At 43.2% G+C, this 20,494-nt stretch overlaps 1 protein-coding gene across 7 annotated transcripts in view; it reads right to left on the minus strand.

The window, feature by feature from the left end:
- Nucleotides 1-15,525, minus strand: part of NCOA3 (nuclear receptor coactivator 3) — a 146,134-nt gene extending 130,609 nt beyond the window's left edge. For 4 of the 7 annotated variants that reach the window (XM_019484541.2, XM_019484542.2, XM_019484536.2 and 1 more), the window contains exons 1-2: nucleotides 15,405-15,525; nucleotides 2,295-2,343 (exon numbers count right to left, since the gene is read on the minus strand). The gene's annotated coding sequence lies outside the window, so the exon portion shown is untranslated. Of the gene's footprint in view, nucleotides 1-2,294; nucleotides 2,344-14,978; nucleotides 15,000-15,404 lie in introns of those variants that run through there. The other 3 variants (XM_059733169.1, XM_019484538.2, XM_019484539.2) reach the window with 3 other exon arrangements.
- Between the last annotated feature and the right edge of the window lie 4,969 nt (nucleotides 15,526-20,494).

Below are 20,494 nucleotides of genomic sequence, written 5' to 3' on the forward strand. Positions count from 1 at the left end.
TGTAAGTCATCTGGGATTGATATGAAGTTCAAACCATTCTCTGAAGCATCTGACAATGGCCATCACTAGACAGGACACCGGACTAGATCCTGGATACATGTTTCAGTATATTAGTTCTTTGAATTGCTCCATAAGATCTTGTATGGAAAGATTCCTTAGATCTTGTTGGTTTGGGCACAGGACAAAAGTCATTAGTGGCATTACTAAATTCCCCCACGATGTCTGATGAAGACCAGTGTTCATATTGGCATTAGATCTCTAAAACAGGGAAGACATTTCAGATAAACTAGGAAGAGATTTTAAAAGTACAAACAGCTGTTCCACACCAACTCTGTGTAGACACTATTATGGAATACAGGAAGGTAGTGGGGAACCAGAACATTTTTCTTCCTGGTTATGTCTCAGGAAAAGGTTACAGCCCTATTCTTTATAGCCATATCACCACCACATCAAGGTTAAACTTCTTAATGGGACTCTACATTTTAAGTGTACTCAAAGATCAAACTAGTGCAGAAGGCAGCTAACCATTCATCAAGGAGTTTTCCTTGTCATCAGCACAGGATACTAGGGCTCCAAAATCTGCATTTCATCTTTGATCACTGTTTGGAGTTAAATTTTTGACCTACAGAATTCTTAACAGCTTGAAACCTGCTTGCCAATGACTTCTCTCCCCACTGCCCCCCTCCCCCCCCCATCTCTTATTCCCACAACTGTATTCTCCTCCTTGCTATGAAATGCTGGACTGTAAGAAGTCTCACTCCTAGTTCAATTTGCTGTCCTTTGCAACACTTGGCAAAAGCCACCTATTTGACAGCTTCAAGAGGGCTTCAGGTTTATTCTACCTACTGTGATATTTCCCACCTGATTTGTTATTGTTGTTAGGTGTGTTATTCTGCTTGGTAGTATTGCTATAGAAATGGTAAATTCATCACCAGTACACCAAGAACACAATATTTTCTTAATATTTGAATTACAGAAAGACAACTTTATATTTAAGCAGATAAGTGACTGGTTAGTAAAATTATTTTTTCAGCATATGGAGCTTATAACCAACTTTCTGGGTACATCAATACGTGCAATTAATGCAAAGCAATAAGCCCAGAGTAGTTTGACCCAGAATAAACTACTCCTGTGCGCAGCATCTACATGAGCATCCAGGACAGCAGCAATTTGAGCCAAGGCAGAGCAGGCCCAGGCTGACAGGGGATACAGGAGAAGGGGTCAGCCCCAGTGTCAGGCAGTGAAGAAGGTGGCTGGGGAATGAGGGCATTCAAAGTGAGGGGCCATGTGGCTAGGTGGCAGGAAGAAGTCTGGCCCCCGACTGGCTAGGCTGACCAGGCACAATTTACACTTGCAGTCAGCATCTACACATGCATTTAATCATAGTAAATCACGCCAGGGTAAGATAGTACTGTCCTTGACTGTACTGTTACGCCAGCATAAATTAGTTTGAGGCCTAATGCTGTTTCACACAGACAGTGGTGCTTTACACTGCAGCTAATAAATCTACTCTGTAGTAAAGTGCATATGCAGATGTGGCCGCTGTTACTGGTAGTTGCTCTAAGCTCCTTTTTCCACCTGACAATCCCAGGTGACAAAAAAAAAAAAGGTGCCAGAATTCTTCTACAGTCAGGCTCAGCTTGGAGCTCCTCCTTTCACTTAACATCTGGATCTTCTTTACCCTCCCCTACTCTGGAAACAAGGATTTCATGAAAATGCCACAACCCATCTGTGTGGATATTGTTCCAGTGCTCTTTTACCCTGATATGGTCTTTGCCTTTCAAATTTCAGTACCTGATTGCATGTCAATTAGCATTCTCTCCACCCACCAAGTATTACCAGAAGGAATATAGCCTGCCAATTACAGTATCTCCTATATTCTTCATGAGAAACAGGAGAGAGGACAATGAGCGGTAAGAAAACTACTGAAGCTGTCAGTCTGTAGACTGAGGAAGATAACAGTCCACTAGAATATATATGGAAGCATTTTAAAAAAAAGATTCAGCTTTGCAGTAATGCTAGCTTAACTCCCACCTAAGCAACCTAGCAAAGGAAGATTTTTTAATCAGTAAATAGATTCCTGAGCCTGGTAAGGTACAGGAGCCTGGTACAGAACAGAATTCAGAAGGGTACAGGATCAATAAATGAAGGGCTATACATATGATGAAGGAGGAAGGCATACTCTTAATGAAGAAAGCGCATAGCAAATACTGAGCCCTTTAGACTATTTAAAGAGCTTGGAAAGCCAAAAGGGGAAACCCAAACAGCAATGAACTTGAAATCTTCAGATTTACCTCCATCACTTGAGTATCTCTAGTTACGATATCCAGGGATCCTGGTTTTCTGTTTTAAAAAAAAAATTGCAAATTCATTGACAAACCTCCCAAAATCCATGCTTTTCCACAATTAAAATGAAACATCACTCATTCATACACACACACACACACACACCTCTGTGCTGCTGCCCCCACCCCCAATGTTGCTGGGCCAACAGGGGGCACCACCCCATGGTGGTGCAGGGCTCCCAGTAGCAAAACCAAGCCTCCCTGTCCTACTCTATCCTGATGTGCTGGGTCCTGCTATAGGCACGTGTGTGCATGCACATGTATGTGGCACCCCCATCTGATCACCCTTCTCTTGCAGGCTGGAACTCTGCCAGCCTGCAAGGGTAAACTCACCATTGCCCACATCTTTTTCCCCTAAAAGGAAAAAATCCACATTTTTCTGCAGCAAACAAAAAAAGATTCCTGGTGATATCCTATTCAACTGATCATTAATATTAGTTTTAAAACATTACATTGGCTCACCATCTACAGAAGAGCTAGCATGTGAAATCTGTTTATCCCCACTGTAATCACTAATGTGATTAAAGCACTGACAATCAAACTCCTAGGTCTTCTGTCAAAAAAGTTGTGTGTATATATATATATATATATATATATATATATATATATATATATAGAGGGACCTAAGTCGCAGCAAGACGAAGGGTTTTTCATGGCCTGCTTGTGATGCACAGAGCCGATTTTGCAGGCATTTTCCAACGGCCCAACCCTCACTACTGATCAGCAGAGGGTGCCTTCAGTCAGTCTATGTCACTACTGCTTTTTGTTTTTGGTTGATTCCATGGGAAACTATGGGCAATTCTGTACTTCCTGGTGACTGTGGGCAATGCTGCTTTTCACAGTTTCCTCAAAATCCATGAAAACCACAATTTAGGTAGATCCTTATTTACATACAATATCAACCCAATTATTTTAATCCCAAAAGGCAACATACAAAATTAGTCACTCCACATATAGCAGTTTTACATTCTGCTAGGTCTATTGAGTTGATATTTTATGATTCTATATTTAGTTTATATATTGATCTTTCTAGAATTGCTGGATAGTTAGTACTGAATACATTTCTAGGAAACAAGAATTTATGTCCTGTTCCCCCACCCCAAATAACAACTCTGGCCAGTTGTCTTTATCACAAAGTTGCTTGATCTTTCACTCAGAGTGGAACTGCTAACTGAAATACCAGCAGAATAAGCATGCCTGCATGTTATTAAAGGACACAGTGGAAAATTTCACAGGCTGACATCCAGAATGTCTGCGGTTCCTTTTCATATTTTTCTCTTCCTGAAAAGCAGTTATTAGACTAGGATTTAAATCTATTTTGCGCGAAGCTCAGAAATTTCCACTGCTTTAGAGATCTATAGAAGCTTTTTCAATAGCAAAGCCCAACGAACTTTAAATCCCGGATGATGTGAAACTAAAAAAAACCCCATAAAATGTAATAATAATAATAATAAATTTTCAAGATCAATACAAATATAGACAACCAGATCAGAGTATCAGAAGAGATGTGCAGCCATTTTGAAATAAACAGCAAAAAATACACAGGAGGAAGAACATAAGCATTTAGTCTATGATTATGAAAAGAGTCATTTGAAGGCCAGCTAGGGATCATATGATTTTAAGGAGTTGCAATGTCTTCCATTCAAAATCTACACACAATATAGAGCCTATGGAAGCTCCCTTTGTCAATGTTTCTGTAAACTGTTCAATATAATAATTAAGGGTAATGGCAGACAGTCTGGGAAACAAAGCTGATCAATGAAATTGAATATTAGCCCAAACAAAAAATAATAAATAGAAAGGATTTTTGCTGTTCTAAAAAAGAAAAAAAAAAAAAAGGGAGGGAACACAAAACACAAACAAAACCCCATATAGTTCCAGATTACAAGTTTTAATTAAAAAGCCAGGTTTTTTAAATAAAGCATAACAAAAATAAACAAACAGGTATCTGATTTACAAACAAAAAGGCTCTTTATATCACTAAAAGATGTGTAATGGCACCCCACACGTGAATAAGTCCACTAGGTTGCATATCATCTTGAATCACTTGCTCTTTTTAACATTTTATTTTCTTTCCTAATAGTTCTCTTCACATCAGTTCATTAAAAAAAAAAAAAAAAAAAATGAAAAAGGATTGTTCAAAATTGTTTCTTCTACTATAACATTTTAAAGATACATTCTACTTAAGATAACAGTTTAAAAATTCAAAGATTACACACACCATTAGTTATCACTAGGACTGGGAAATAGTGATTTATTTGGATTTGCTAGAGAATTAAAGAGAACTAGGAAAAAAACCCAAATCATAAAACATTGGTTTTCCTGGCCCACAAGCAAATGCAGGGTTTTGAATGTCCTGCAAATTAAAGTTCATCAAAAAAAAATGCACCTGTAGTTAGTGACTCACCTTCCCACGTAGGCTAGGACAAGCAAGGCAGAAATTCCCACCAGAATACAAATTTCAAATTCATGGAATTACATTTGCCAAAACACATGAAAGCTACAAAGTGATTCTATCCTTCCTGTGTGGTGAATTCACATGAATGCTACGCTGGTTTCCCAAGCCAAATTATTGTGCTACAAGTAAGAAGTGCTTCCCCCCCACTTTTTTTAAGAAATCAGAATAAAATTATAGGATATACTCAATATAGTGAAAGATGAGATATTTATATCACCTACTTTAATGTTTTTCCAAACTAGATGATTAAGTGAGCAGAATGTTCCATTTGTTCATCGCCTAACTGTACCTTCTGCTGCAAAAATTACTTTTCAATGCTCGCATTACTAGTTTATTATTAATTTCTGTGTGAGTTTACAAACACTGATGCATTACAAAGTTCTATCTTGCTACCTAAAATAAGGTAACAGTAGAGAAAGTAAACAAGATATGCATATTTTAAAAAGCTATATAGCAGCACTGTAAATTTGCAGTGCTTGTATTCTCAACTTAGTATTCATATATGTATTACAGAAAAATACGCACAATTTCTATAATTGCTAAAGAAGCGTAAGAGATTGCCATTAATAAGAGGCTTACAAAAAGACCATTTTCCTCAATTCCTTGTCAGCTCAATATGTTGAGTGTTTAGCGAGATTTCTGAAACTGCCAGGACTAGTTAAACAATAGTTAAACAAAAAAGTTGATTGATGTACTTCCAGCAAGTTAGTTCACAAGCCATCTTGTCACCAAGCTTTTCATGCTGAATCAGCATTGGAAGCTGCACTTGACTTCACGCCATTATCTGTGTGTAAACAGCTTAGCTCATTCAATATTTGGCCAATGGGATTTAACAATAGAGCATTATATCCATGCAGTAATCAGAGACCTCTCTAGATTTAAACTGCTGGTTGACAAGTAGTTCTTTACTACTTGGGATTATTTTTTCCCCTTTAACATTTACAGTTCTAAGCGTATAAAATTTGTGTTACATTCACAAAAGAAATTGACACATGCACATATTTAAGAAATTCAGAAGGCCCACTTACTTTGAAAGGGAAGATTGTATTTAAACAGACAAGATGCAGCACATTCTACTTCAAACAATAAAACTTTCAAACAGAAATAAAAGGATGGCCCTGCAAAGTTCACTAACTAGGTTTGTGTGGAGTGCCAGTTATCTTTGAAGTTACTCATTTCTCGGTACGCAAAAAGAACAGACAATCCTATTCTCATATTTTGTTTTGTGTTCTAGTTAGAATTAGAACATAAGGACATGATATTAATGGACACAGAGTTTCTCACCTCCTCTGCACTGCCTCTCCACTTCTTTGTGCTGCTAGTCTCAGATGAGTAAAATAGAGAAACAATACCACAATACAGCTGCAGGCTTCCTGCCCACTGTTCAGTCATTATTCTCCATGCTGGTGAACTTTCAGAACAGCGCTCAAACTTCTCTGAAATTCCCTCTCAGGTTCTCCCTACTTCATAGGAAAGCTCCTTAGAAGGAGGAGTGGTTTTACTGCGTACAATCACAAGTTCTGGTGTTGACTAACCACTATCTGAATTAGAGGCAAGGGATGAAAAAAGAGAAAGCCCATTACAATGATGAACTTCTTGAAGAAATTGACCACCCTATTGCAAACAGAGTAGGAAAAAGTCTCACCAGAAAGCCAAGGTATTTGACCATCACAATACTTAGTGTTCTTGTTGAGCAAAGCATGTTACTGGAAAGTCTCGCCTTTCATTGGAAAATTGTAGTTCTAACTCTTAAATGAGCTTGATCTCTAAAGGTTCCAAACCAAGACAAAAGCTAGAAGTTTGAAGACTTCGCAATTTTTAGATGGCTGGGATTGGCATTACTGTATATTTCCCAGATATTCCGAAACATTTTACCAAGCTTAGTTAGCTCTCTCCACAAATTACCCAGTGTTTTATGATTTCCATAAACATCACTTTCCTCCATCAATATACACACATTTAAGCCCCTTCTTAAAAGATAGCAACATACTCAAACACTGAGTAGTGCTGAACAGCAAGTCCAGATAGATAGATGACAAAATATATTTTACCCCAAATCTGTAAGAATCCACATACTTAGGATGACCACAATGAATTTTTGCTTTCTCTTTAAAAAAAGAAAAAGAAGAAAAGGATAAAAAAAAACCCTCAAGTTTCTAGCTTCAATTATTGCAAAAATTCTTCCAAAACAAACAGGTTCAACCAATGCAGTGGTAGTTCCCTAAAAATCAAGGGTGTGTAACTCAGACAATCACAAAATAAAGAGATTTTCAAAAGACATGGGAAGATAAGAATAGCACATATGTAAAAGTAATTTAGTTGTTCTACTGGACATTTAGTTGAGGTACAATGTTTCTGAAGAAAGGCTGCAGGGCTTACTTGGGCCAATAAATGAGAAGTCTTTGAATGCCCTCCTGAAACTTCCTTTCCTCTATAGCAACTCCTGTAAAATTCGAGGAATATCCTGGAAAGGTGATCCTAGCCACAGGATCCTACCATGAATATACTTAATATTGTCTTCCATACATTATCTCCAAATAGATTTTAGCTATAGCAGTACCAGTGCCCCTAGTACAGGGGACAGCAACCTATGGCCCATGTGTGGATCTGGCCTGTGAGGCTGGGAGGAAGGGCGGGGGGCAAGGAGGACTGTGGAAACAGAAGTTGCAGTGGCAGTGAGTGGTGGCTGAGGCCCCTGCTCAGAAACAAGCTTCATTACAGTGGCCTTCCACTCCAAAAAATTGCTGACCCTTGTCCTGGTAGATGGTGAGCATACATCCATGCACACAATTAAATCTGAAATCCTCTTACTCATTAGAAAAAGTGATACTATATTAGAAAAAATAATAAATTAACCTGCCAGAGTTTTACTCTACATCAGGATTTCCTAAACAACATTTATTTTCCATACTTAAGAAAAAATAATTAATTTATAAAGTTGACACTACAACACATCCAACTCCATGAGGTATACTCTTAAGCCAGAAAACTGACTGCAAAGATCTCAAAAATATGCAATGGTGCTCTACTTTGATAATCTCCCTCAATTTCAGACTAGAATAGCATAAAGACTGCATCTTCATCTTGCATGAGATACCGAGAGCATTAATTTAATTTACATTTTAGCCAGCATGAAGTACAACAGACTTTATGGGATGCCACATGATAAAAACCTACAGGACTCCAGTAGATGCTGCAGACGCTGCTATTTTTGACTGATCTCCTACATACATCTCCATGCCACAAGTCTCATACCTGGAGCGCATTCTACCTTCTGTGGCTACAGAACAAAACCCATTTCCTAAAAAAGTTAACTTCATAAGGTACGCCACATCAGTGAAAATGCTAATACTTAACACTGTGGTCAGAGGCCTGCGCGAAGCAGCTAGCATTCGCTTCAGATTCGGCTGATTTGGGGAACAGTGATTCGAATCACTGAATTGAATCACTGCCCTGAATCGATTCAGCCAAATCCAATTTGGAGATTCAGCTACTGCCAAATCAGCTGAATCACACAGGCCCATCCCCTGCCTGCTCTCAATGGCTGCCCCACCCGGCTCAGCTCATGGCTGTTTGGGAAAAAAAGACCTGCACTCACCAGGTGGTGCCATGCGCAGGGCCATCCCTGCTATCCCACACTGCATGGGCAGCTCTGCCACGAGCCTCCCAACCTCCACCCACTCTCCCAGCCCCATGGCTGCCCTGCCCGCCTCAGCTCCTGGCCCTTAAAAAAACAACCCCAAAAACCCAAGACCCACCAGGTCCTGTCCAGCGGGGGACTATCCCCACTGCCCACCACTGTGTGGAGGGCTCTTCCATGAGCACCCGAAAGCCCTGAAGCCGCTGCAGCAGCCATTGAGTGATGGGTTTCTTTTCTTTCTTTTCAAAAGAGCCAGAAGCTGGGGCGGGCAGGGCAGCCATGGGGAGGGGGTTGGGAGAGCAGATGGGAGTCAGAGGGCTTGTGGCAGAGCCCCCCATGCATCGTGGGACAGTGGGAGACAATGGGGACAACCTGAACTACCACTCTCCTACAAGCATAACCTTTGTTTCACCTCCCCACCTCAGCTCTTTCTTCCCTGTACAACTCTTTCTTCCTTGTACCCCTGCCTGGCAGCAGCTGGAGAAGGGGGGCTTTTTTTTTTTTTAAAAAGCACCAGGAGCTTGGGGGGGGGGGGGGGGGCACGCGCAGCAGCAGGCTGGGGGAGCAGGCAGGGGATGCAGCCTGGCAGGGGTATATTTCTAGAGCATCAAATTGATGCAGAGCTTTTAATTGGTCCCCTGATTCGATTTGGAGATTTGGCCACCAAACCAGGCCGAATCTCCTCCAAACTGAATCAGCACCTGAAGGTTCGCACAGCCCTAGAGCATAGCCTGTATTTACTGTCATGGTGCCCTGTCCTTTTGTGGCAACTAGCCACTTAAGGGGTTTAATATAGCTATTCAGCCTTGAGTAGCAGAACTGAATGTTTATGTTTAGACTTGTGGTTTTCAACCTTCCTATATTTAAGGCATCCCTCCATAACTTTCCTGAATATGTTGACACCCCAGCTGAGAACAACTGTTGCACTGCCTCAGTGGCTCTCAACCAGGGTGCTGCTGCTACCACAGCCAGGTGGAACTGGCCCATACAGAGCACAAGGGGCAGTTTCATCTGGCTGTGGCAGTGGCTGCCATACCAAGGTACCCCTGAAAAGGCCTCAGCACCTCAGTTGAGAACTGTTGACTTAAAGACTCATGTTCCCCCTGTCCCCACCACCACCAGCTGACATGAGGGAAGTAATAACTAGTGTTCAACCAACTTATTTTTAGACATACCTCATTTTCCTAGTCTAAAATAGAACATTACCTGAACTACCGCTCTCCTACAAGCATAACCTTTGTTTCACCTCCCCACCTCAACTCTTTCTTCCTTCTACAACTCTAAAATAAAATAAACCTGAAAATGCAGACCAATATTTTGGATGAAATTCTCACTTGCAGATGAAGGGGATGGGATAGTATTAAACAGACGGTGACCAATTTTGTTTGAAGTGTTGGTGAACCCTGGGTTATGGATATTATAATTTTTAACACATTTTTCTAACCTAAAGGTAAGATCCCCAAGTCAAGATAATATGCATATCAACGCTTCTGAGGATACATCTAGGGGAGCTATAGTGACAAAAGCCAGTATATCCAACCAAACCCCACTTGCTCCCTCCCCATGGGGAAAATCAGAGCCAGAATGCATGGTCTGGAGGATGCAGGCCAGAGTAACAGCCCTAAAAATTTATTTCCAGCCATCTTAAGCTATAAATAGCAATTCCACCTCCAGAATTGAGGAGTGGGACCTAACTTTCTCTGCCCTCTCTCCGTATCCCCTTCAGCTGCACATGAGAATTACATCCAAAAGATTGGTTTGCAGTTACCTAAGCTGCAGGTGAAGAATTGTTTTACTGATGGGATTTTGGTATGCATACTCAAAGTATGCCAAAGGCAGATTTTGTTTCAAACATAGCAACATGAAACACTGCTGTCCTTGTTCCACTTTGTGAAGTGTTGAAATCAAATGTTTAAAAATATTTTTCTTGTAACGTAAATTGATCTAGTCATAGCATAGCTTATGTGACTACAGGGAACCTCATCAGGGCACCTTTGGCATGTTCTTCCTCCTCTGAGAAGTCTCTACACTGTTGCCTTGGTTCATGACTGAACTATGCTATTTCAGCCAGCCACTCCTAAAAGGTTGATAAAACCTGTTCTAGAGCAATGTTTCTCAACCCATGGGTTGCTACCCAAAAGTGGGTCACAAGACTATCTGAAAGGGTTACAAACAGTCAACAGAAAAATGTGGGAAAGCACAGGTTTCTCCTTGCAGGTCGGTAGCCTTCCAGCCTGCAAGGAGCTGCTTGGGGTGATTGGAAGCAGGGGACACCACATGCATCTGAGCGCATGCATGCATATGGCTAGCATACAACCAGGCAGGGTGGTGGAAGCAGACCTGGCAGCTGGATGCAAGTAAGTTTATGGGGAGTAGGACAGCTGTCTGCCAGCACTGGAGGAAGGTGTCCAGGCACAGCGGCTACAGCAGGGCAGGAGCACACCCCTTCAGTGGGGGAAGGGGGCCCTTCGGGGATGGCAGGATGCTACATGACTAGGCTGGTGCTGCCAGCTCGTGGGGGTGAGGTGGCCAGGAGACGCTGCTGGGGAGGGCGGTTATTAGGGCTGTGCAAAGCATCGGTCCCCGATTTGATTTGGCCCAATTTGGTGGACAAATCTCTGAATCCCTTTAATCTCTCCAAATCAATTTGAAACCCTCCTGATTTGGACATAGATACAGCTTTAAATGTTTTTTCTACATACTTCTAGGTAGCAGGGGCTCTGAACGCTGCGGTGCCGAGGCAGATGCAGTGTCCCACAGAAGCGCAGGGGGCTCCCCAGCGCACTCAGCAGCAGACCCAGAAGTGGACCAGAAGCATCTGGAGTCTCCTGTAGCCAATTGCCGAGCCACGGTGGGTGTCTGTGCATCTGTGGTTACCAGCACCCTCCCTGGCAGATATACTTCTGGTCCACTTCTGGGTTTGCTGCCAAGCACGCTGCAGAGCCCCCCTGTGCTCCTGTGGGACACTCCATGCGCCCCAGCATCAAAGCGAAGCGATCACGAGCCACACTGCTACCTCAAGGTACGTAGAAAAAAAAACTTCTAAAGCTGTGCCTGTGTCCAAATCACCGATTCACTGAATCAGCATTGAATCGTCAGATTCGGATTGACCAAATCAACGGATTGAATCACTGTCCCCAATTCAGGCCAAATCCAAATCAAATAGGGCCTATTTTGCACAGCCCTAGAGGCTATGGCCAGGCCACCTGGCAAGGCATGGGAGCCTCAGCCCAGGGTGGAGAATGCCACAGGCCTCCTCTCTTCCCCCTAGCCCATGACAGGGCCAGACTTGCTCTGCAGCTGCCCACGAGCCAGAACTGTCACAACAACTGCTCTCCAGCCCGGGCAGAAAGGAGGCAGCTGGGGCCCCCCTCCAGCAGGGCTGGGGGTAGGGGGGCCCAGAGGGCTGCAGGTTGGGAGCGAGGGGCACCAGTAGGGCTGTGGCTTGGGACTGAGGGGCAGCACCAGGGGCTGCAAGTTGAGAATGAGGGATACCGATACACAATGGCAAATGTCACTTGTAAGTACGTAAGCCCTCCGTTACTCCCATTGCTGTTAATGTTTTCTGGTTGATGTCGATTTTGGTCTTTAAAATTAAGACAGTTGAGCTACTTTAACTTGTAGTATGTAATAAGTATTTTGGAGCCAAAATACTTATGCGTTTCTTACTTAAACTATTTACTGGGTCAGGACTGGTCATTGATGTTTACAAATGGGTCCTGGGACAGAAAAGTTTGAGAATCACTATTCTAGGAGCGTCCCATCCCAGAGGATCAATGGCTATGCCCCTTGATACAAATGGGTGGACGTACAGAGCGAAGTCGCAGCAATTTGTATGAGGCATTGTTGTGAGAATACTCATATTCAAATTAACCCAGATGACGGGTAAATGAGTTAGCCTTAGCCTTCCCCACTATCCCTCCTTCTTTGCCAGTTACTGGCCTCCAAAACACCTACAATAAGAGGAGGGAATTACCATACAGTGTATCCATGTGAACAAATGCTTACTGAAAACTTTGAAGACAACTAATTTCTTAGGAGCAAACCTAAATAAAGCAATGTAACTTAATATATTTGTTTATACAAACATTAGGGACAATGTTTACATCAGCCTACCTCTGTCTTTCTGAGCATTGTCCCCTTCTCCTATCTTTTCCTCCCTCTTTCTTTATCCTTTGTATCTAAATTCCCATCCATTTAGAACTGCCCCCCCCACCCCCGCTTTCTGCAAGTCCATTCAGAGGTGACTGCCAGATGTTATGAAAGCTTATGCCTTTCTAAACAAGTTAGTCAATAAGGTGCTACAGCCCTACCTTCTCACAGTCTGTCTTATGAAAGTGCTCATTTTCCACAACTTAAAATTTTAAGTCACTAGAAATGTTAATGCCATTCTCCATGCCTAAAACACTAGTCTGGAAGAATGACAACTAGACAATAAGAAAAATCCTTTTCAGAAGGGAATGCAGTGCAAGTTAGCAGGACAGGTTTTACAAAAAAAGTAGTTAGCTATCAGCCAGTATAACAGTTGCATTATTACTTTGTGAAGTGTATCAGGAAAGGAAAAGGTTGTATACATATCAAAAGGCATGAAATGTTACATCCAGGAACCTCTGTTAAAAAAAAAAAAAAAATCTATCAATAGTAGTTACACATTTCATATTGACATATCCTTAAGAGATTCTTCTCAGTACTACTCTAGTTACAGTTCGGAAATCAAATCCATTTAAATTTTGTTCCTTATTTTTACAAAACAGCAGCTTATGTCAGAATTACTTCAGAGTAAAAACCATTCTTTAATAAGATTTTTCAAATTTAACTAAGCAAAATAATTGACAAAACCTTAACGTTTCTTTGCAAAGAGTGAAACTAGTTATGTTTCACATGTTATTCTGATATACTGATAATCTGATGCAGACAGTATTACAAGAGTTAAATAGTAATTGCAGTTTTTCAGGATCATGCCTACCACTTTATACATTTTCCTAATCAAAAATCAATAGAATTAGACCACATACAAACCTAAGAGCCCTCCTACTAACCATCAGTTTTAAAGTATTTCCTCCTGAGCTCTTATAAAACCAAACAAAAAAAAAAAAAAAAAAAGAGAGAAAGAAAAAATTGTTCACCCCCTTACTCCCCCCTACCCCACCCCCCCAATCTAAAGCACTCCATTCTGCCCTATATTTTTTAAGGAGATTAACTCTTTATAGCAAAAAATTCTCATTCAGCTTTTTTCAATGCAATACAAGATCTTCTGCATTGCACAATTGTAATACCTTGAACTGAGGCCCATTTAAATGCAGGACCTGAAACAACCTCCAGTGTCAGACTTTAGTGTCCAGTATCATTTTACATGTTACTAACCGAGGAGTCATCTTATACACAATGAACATAATCAGGATAGTCTTCCTTCTTCCACATGCAGCCAAATTTATATTCTCATATACAGCCACACCACAAAAATTAACAAAGCAGTTCTAGGCTTGCAATATCCCCTCGAGTTCAGAGGAGGTCTTTAAAAGAAAAACAAAAAAACAAAAACCCACACCATAAAAGATTCGAAAGAATAATGTTCCATTCCCCTCATGCAAGCTTTCCTTTCCCCTCATGCTCTGCATTTTGTCTCAGCTATATGGTAGGTACCAGATGATTGCTATGCACAGAAAACAGATTAGCAGACAATGCAAACTTCCAAGTTAATATCCCCAAAGCCAGCATCTACACAGATGTTAAAAGGGGTGTACACACACTGAAAGCAGCACATTAGCCTTTCTTTTACATAGCTTGCTTGATGATAAGCTTTTGGTATCTCTCTTAAAAATACTTGAGGGGGGGTTCTTCTCCCTCTCCCCATATCTAGCGTCATATTATTGCAGAATTCTGCAAATATTAAACAAACGAACAACAAAATCACAGCAACAAGAGATTTAGAGGTCTAATCTGATCCTCAATCTACACTTAATATTGATTATCAGGAGCTATTGTAATGTGTAATTAGGCACGTTCTAGGAAAAAAAGCCTGTGGCTTATTTTAGGTTGTTTTCTCTATATGCAACATCTTACACCAAGGATATCAAGCAGATGCACAGCATTAAGTCCTTAAAAAAAAAACACCCCCAGAAAACCCATCCTCCACAGACGCACACCCAGCCCTCGCACACATCTGTGCTACATGCAGTGTGGCATAAGCTCTTCTATGAAATTAATCTTTTACTATTAAAAAAAAAAAGACAGAACTAAACACAGTCCTACTTACTTTGTGTAGCTAAATTCAAACCATCTGATTATGCCTGTGCATTATAAAAAGGTACTAAGGACAAGTCCTCAGTCACACCAAATACTTACCTTCACACACTTCTGCCCTGCATACACACTTCATTTTGCAGCCTCACATTGCACCTTAAACAGGACTCTGCATTAACTCCCAAGCAAATTATCTGACACACAAAACCCCTTTTCTTTTTTTTTTTTAGTCGAAAGGGGAAAATCCTCAAATAAAGCATCTGCGCGTATATTGTAAATAATTGTCACTGACCGAGGGGGTGGAAAGGCAGCTCAAGCGTACACGCTGCACCGCGGGGTTGCCCACAGGACACATGGGCACAACCAACTTTCCAGCGCACTCGGCTCGAAGCCGCCCGGCAGGATGACCCCGGCCCCGGCGCTCGCTCGGCGGCCGCAGGGAAACGGAAGCTGGGTCCCGGCCCCGCGGCGGAAAAGGAGAAGTGCCCGAGAGACGCGGAAACCACCTCAGGGCCGCCCCCTCCCCCCGTCTGCAGCCTCCCCGGCCCGGGCACCCCGGGCTTCACCCCGTCTCTGCACCGGGGGGGCCCCGCCGCCCCTCCCAACCAGGACGCGGGGAGCCCCCGCCGCGATCCGAGCGTCCCCACTGCTAGACACGGGGCGGGGAAGCCCCAGGGCCCCCCCCCCGGACTCTCTCGGCCCCCGCGAGGCCACTCACCGACCGGGCTCCGCCGCGCCTCCTCCACCCCGTCTCCCCGCGCTCAGCCTCGCGCCGCCATTTTCCAGCTGCCTGGATTTAAATAGGAACCAGCCTCCCCCAGCCAGAGCCAGCCCGGCCGGCCAGCGCGGGGCACGGCGGGAAGTGTAGTGCTGCCCCCGCGGGGCACCTTGGGAACGCGCGGGGCATGCCGGGACCCGCCGTGCCGCCGCGAGCCCGCGACACTACATCTCCCAGAGGCCTCCACGGCCTCCATCCAATCAGGGGCCGTGCTGACGGGACGCTCCGTCCCTCCTGCTGCCAGAGACTCAGGTCCTCCTGGCGGGGAGGAGTGGAGCTGCCGTCGCCGCCGCCCGGCCCGTGCTCGGGTCCTGGTGGCGTGAGGTGAGGCCGCAGCACCTTAGAGACCGACTTGCTGAAAAAGGCGGCTGGCTCCGCGTCTCCCCCTCCCTGAGGCAGGGTCCCCCTGGCGCCGCTTTGTTGGGCTCTTCGTGGAGGAGTCCCGGCGGCGCTTCTTGAAATCCCGCGTCCAGCCCCTCGCCCCCTCCCGTTGTCACGGCCCTGCCGGGACCACTGTTGTGCCACGACACCAGCAACGACGTGAGAAATGGAGTCCGTGTCAGGTGACCTGCCCTGTAATTTGCTGCTTAGCAGTTCCCTGAGTGACACGAAGGCCCCGCGTGCACTCGTGAGCCCTTATCTGTGAAAAAGGTCAGAGACCACACGGAGAAGGTTAAAAAGCTGGAATAAATGGTCTACTTAAGGCCCTCTGACAAGGAAGAGGAAGGAAAGCCAGCTCTTTTTAAATGCAGCCCGACAGTTTTGGGGGTGTTGGTTGTAGCCACCTTGCTCTAAGGAGAGAGACAAGGCTATTTGGGTGAATGTGATATCTTTTATTAGACCAACTGAACAGTTGTCTCACTAAAATGATAAAACGCACTGTGATCATGCACACGCACTACAGCGAATTTGGAGAGTATTTATGTCAACTCGTGGGACCTACGTCTTTGCATCCGTAAAATCGGTTTTATTCACGACTTGGTTAATTAGCCGTAGAAAGACACGCTCTTGTATGCTTTTATTTCAGGAGTGCGAGATGTAGAAACTGTATGCGTCTTGTATATGAAGGAAAAACCTTTTATTAAAAAAATGTTAGAATTGGTACCTGCCTGGGTGGAGTTGGAAGGCAATACAGGAACCCACACGCGGTAGCTACGTAGGTTTGTAATTGTACATGGATGGAAACCAAATCATGCCGGCAGTCATGCAATTTACAGCAGCCCATGGAATTACACAGCTGAGTTTATCACAAATTTTACTTCTAATGTTGTATTGAGGTAGATTAATAGCAACCTATATAGCTAAAATTAAAAAAAAAAATCTCTTCAAATTAACATTTTTAAGAGCATCTAGACTCTGAACTGCAGAATCCAAAGCCCATACTTGATTTTTATGGAACAGGCCAACCTCTTGCAAGTAAAAATAGTCGGTCTAGTCAGCATAGCATAGTAGGCATGCTAGCCTAGTGATAAAGGTGAGTGCTCGTGTAGATACCTTGTTTTTTTAGAATAGATGGTGAGATGTTTTACACATGAAAAGCCAAAATTCACATCTTTTTCCATTGTGTGGTAAAGATCATGTTTTTGTCATTATTTAACTGACAACTCTTGTCCACCACTTTTGTACCCTTTTTTTATTAAAACAAACTTTTAGGACCAGTTGGTACAACAGCCCCCACATAGATAAGGCTAAGTCAGTCATTTCTGAGTCAGTCATTTATTTCTTGTGAAGTCTGTGATGTCTGAATGGACCAAAGGGCAGGATTCGAGCCTGCTTAATAATACAAGGAGAAATAGTGTAACTGACCATATATGAAATAAAGTGTTGTGTCCCCCCAGCTTCCCCCCCACCCCCTCCGCCTTGAATTTATTCCATTAATACAGTAGACTCAACGTTTTGGTTTCATGGGCCAAATGAGTGGCATGGGGCCGGTCTGCAGGCTGGATCAAGCCCCATGTACCAGGATTGGGCCCTAGGGAATGAAACCACACCCTTCCTGCGTCTTTTGTTGGCGCTGGCGCTGCTTCCTCACACCCCCGTGTCCTGGGATTGGGCCACAGGGGCCTGGTGCAGCACCCACATCCTGGGATTGGGCCCCAGGGCCCAGGTACCCTTCCCACTCCTACACCCCAAGCTTGGACTGTGTTGGCCTGGAACTGGTCCCTCCCAACCCCTCACACCAGGACTGGTCCCTGGGGTACACAGTGGGATTGAGTACCCAATCCATCATGCAGGGACTGGAGCTCCTCATGGGTTCCAAAATTTGGGGTGGGGGAGCAGTAGCACTTTCCATACCCCAAATTTCCATAGTCATGGGGAGCCCCACAGGCTGGATGACAGTGTCGCAAGCTTGATCTGGTCTACAGGCCAGAGGTTGAGAACCCCTGCATTAATAGAACTTATTTGTGTCAGCTATAGGTACAGAATATTACATTGACAGTTCTTCAACATGTATTTAGAACACAAGCAGGCTTCGGAAGTATGGGTTGAATGAATGGACCGCAAGGGGGACAGAAAACTGGCTGGATTATCCAGCTGAGAGGGTAGTAGTCAATGACTATGTCTAGTTGGCAGCCAGTCTCAAGTGAAGTGCCCTAAGGGTCAGTCCTAGGGCCTCGTTTGTTCAGTATTTCATCAGTGACCTGGAAGATGACATAGAGCGCACCCTCAGCAAGTCTGCAGATAACAACAAGCTGGGGGGAGTAGTAAACATGCTGAGGGATAGGGCTAGGATTCGGAGAGACCTTGATAAATTGGAGATGGGATCAAAACAAATCTCATGAGGTTTTCTGTAGAGCAGCAGCTCTACAGAAAAGGATCTGGGGGTTACAGTGGACAGTAGGCTCAATTCAATTCAATACAATTTGTTAAGGATTCTGGCTAAATCCCATGCTCCCAAAGATGACAGAACACACATTGGACCATAATATAAATAAGTTCAAACAAAGTAACCAAACTGCAAATATTATCTTAAAAATAAAGGCCAACAACATAAAAAACATTATTAATATAAATACAGTAGTAAATCAAGATATGAATCTATAATATTGTTGTACATAGATCCACAATTGAGACGACAAAATCAAATCTAATGTTAAAATGTATCACTTATATTAGTAATAAAGGATATTTAACTCTAATTGCCTCAGCCTTATAAGCAAAAATTGCAAGATGGTTTGCTAAATTTGGATCTGTTTGCTGTAAAAGCCAGATTAATTTCTCTCTGTTTGAAAAATGTATCAATTTGTGCAAGAACAGTAATAAATAGGTTCTCCTTATGTCATTATATAAAGAACATTGTAAAACATAGTGGATAGTATCTTCCAAAACTAGGCAGTCTGGACAACATCTTTTAGCCCTTGGAATGGAAAATCTCCAGCCAGAACAGCTGTGGGCATCTGTTCGGTCCTGAGTGTAGTCAAAGAGGATCGCCATTTATTATTGAGATCCAACTGTAAATACCTTTCTCCACCCCCAATCTAATTTCCAAAGAGTATATAAAAGGGGCAATAAAAGTAGCCCTAGCCACCGCAAAATCATTCTGCCTGGCAGTATCTCGTATCCTCTGGAAAACCTGAACCTTTTCTATGGGGGAGAAAAATCTTTCATTATCTTTGAGATAGTATCCTATCCCAGAAAGTGCAAAAGTATGGGAAAGAAAAGCTAACTAGAGTGATTGGAACAGAGGGGGATTATTAATATCCATGGGCAACTGGTGCCGCCTTAGTTGGGGTGTGGGGGGGCACGCACCTCTCCCCTCCCCAAGAGACCAGTCAGCAACCAGGGGGCGTGGGGTGGCACTCCTAGAAGTGGCCACGGAGCTCCCACTCCCCAGCCAGCACTTGCAGGGGGTGGGGAGCATGGCCCGATAGGTGGTGTATCGGTGCTCTTAGGGGGTGCATGTGCATCCCTGTGCACTCCCTACTCATTGCCACTATTAATATTTTCTATGTAGCATGATTTAAGCAGATGAGATGATAAAATAATAATAATATTAGTTAAAATAGAATCCATTCCTGTCTCTAATCTCAAAAAAGATTCAGGAATTGAGGGAGGAAGAGCCAGAAGAGCCCTAAGAAACTTGTTCTAAGGTATGTCTACATCATTACTATGGGCATAACCCCATACCTCAGCACCATATAAGAGCTGAGAGGTAACTTTGGCTTTATATACTGATATAGGAGCTTAGACTGATCATTCTGCTGTGGTTTCATAAAATTTCTTTATCGCCCCAGCCGATTGGGCTGCCTTAGTTTTAACTGGCTGAATATGATGTTTCCATGATGGAGAAGCTGTGAATACACACCCAAATACTTACAGGTTTTGATAACTTCATTTTTGATTCCTCCCATATTCCATCTTTTCCCCTTTTACCCGTGCTATGAGACGGTGTAGCAAATGGCACCCAAAAATTTTAGCTGAAACACATATCAAATTTATAGGGCAATAAGATTCTGGATTATCTTTTAAACCTTTCTTGAAAATCGGTACAATAATACTCCCAGGAATCTGGGATTTGGCCCAACTCATATATAGAGTTATAACATTTTTCCAAGATCGGAGTCTACTATTTGATGTTATCAATGTAAACTTCCACCAGTATTCTGTCTGAGCCTAGGTGGACAGTAGGCTAAATATCAGCCAACAGTGTAGGCTAATGGCATACTGCACTGCAGTAGTAGGAACATTGCCAGCAGATTGAGGGAAGTGATTATTCCTCTCTATTTGCCACTGGCGAGGCCACATCTGTGTTCAGTTTTGGGTCCCACACTACAGAAAGGATGTGGACAAGTTGGAGAGAGTCCAGTAGAGGGTCAACAAAAATGGTGTGGAGGCTGGGGCACATGATTTATGAAGAGAAACTAAGGGAACAGGGATTATTTAGTCTGAAGAAGAGAAGACTGAGAGGGGATTTAGTATCAGCCTTCAACTACCTGAAGAGTAGTTCCAGAAGATGGAGCTGGATTGTTCTCAGTGGTGGCAGATGACTGAATAAGGAGCAGTGACCTCAAGCTGCAGCAAGGGAAGTT

This window comes from Alligator mississippiensis, chromosome 9 (genome assembly GCF_030867095.1).
Source record: "Alligator mississippiensis isolate rAllMis1 chromosome 9, rAllMis1, whole genome shotgun sequence".
Lineage (NCBI taxonomy): Eukaryota > Metazoa > Chordata > Crocodylia > Alligatoridae > Alligator > Alligator mississippiensis.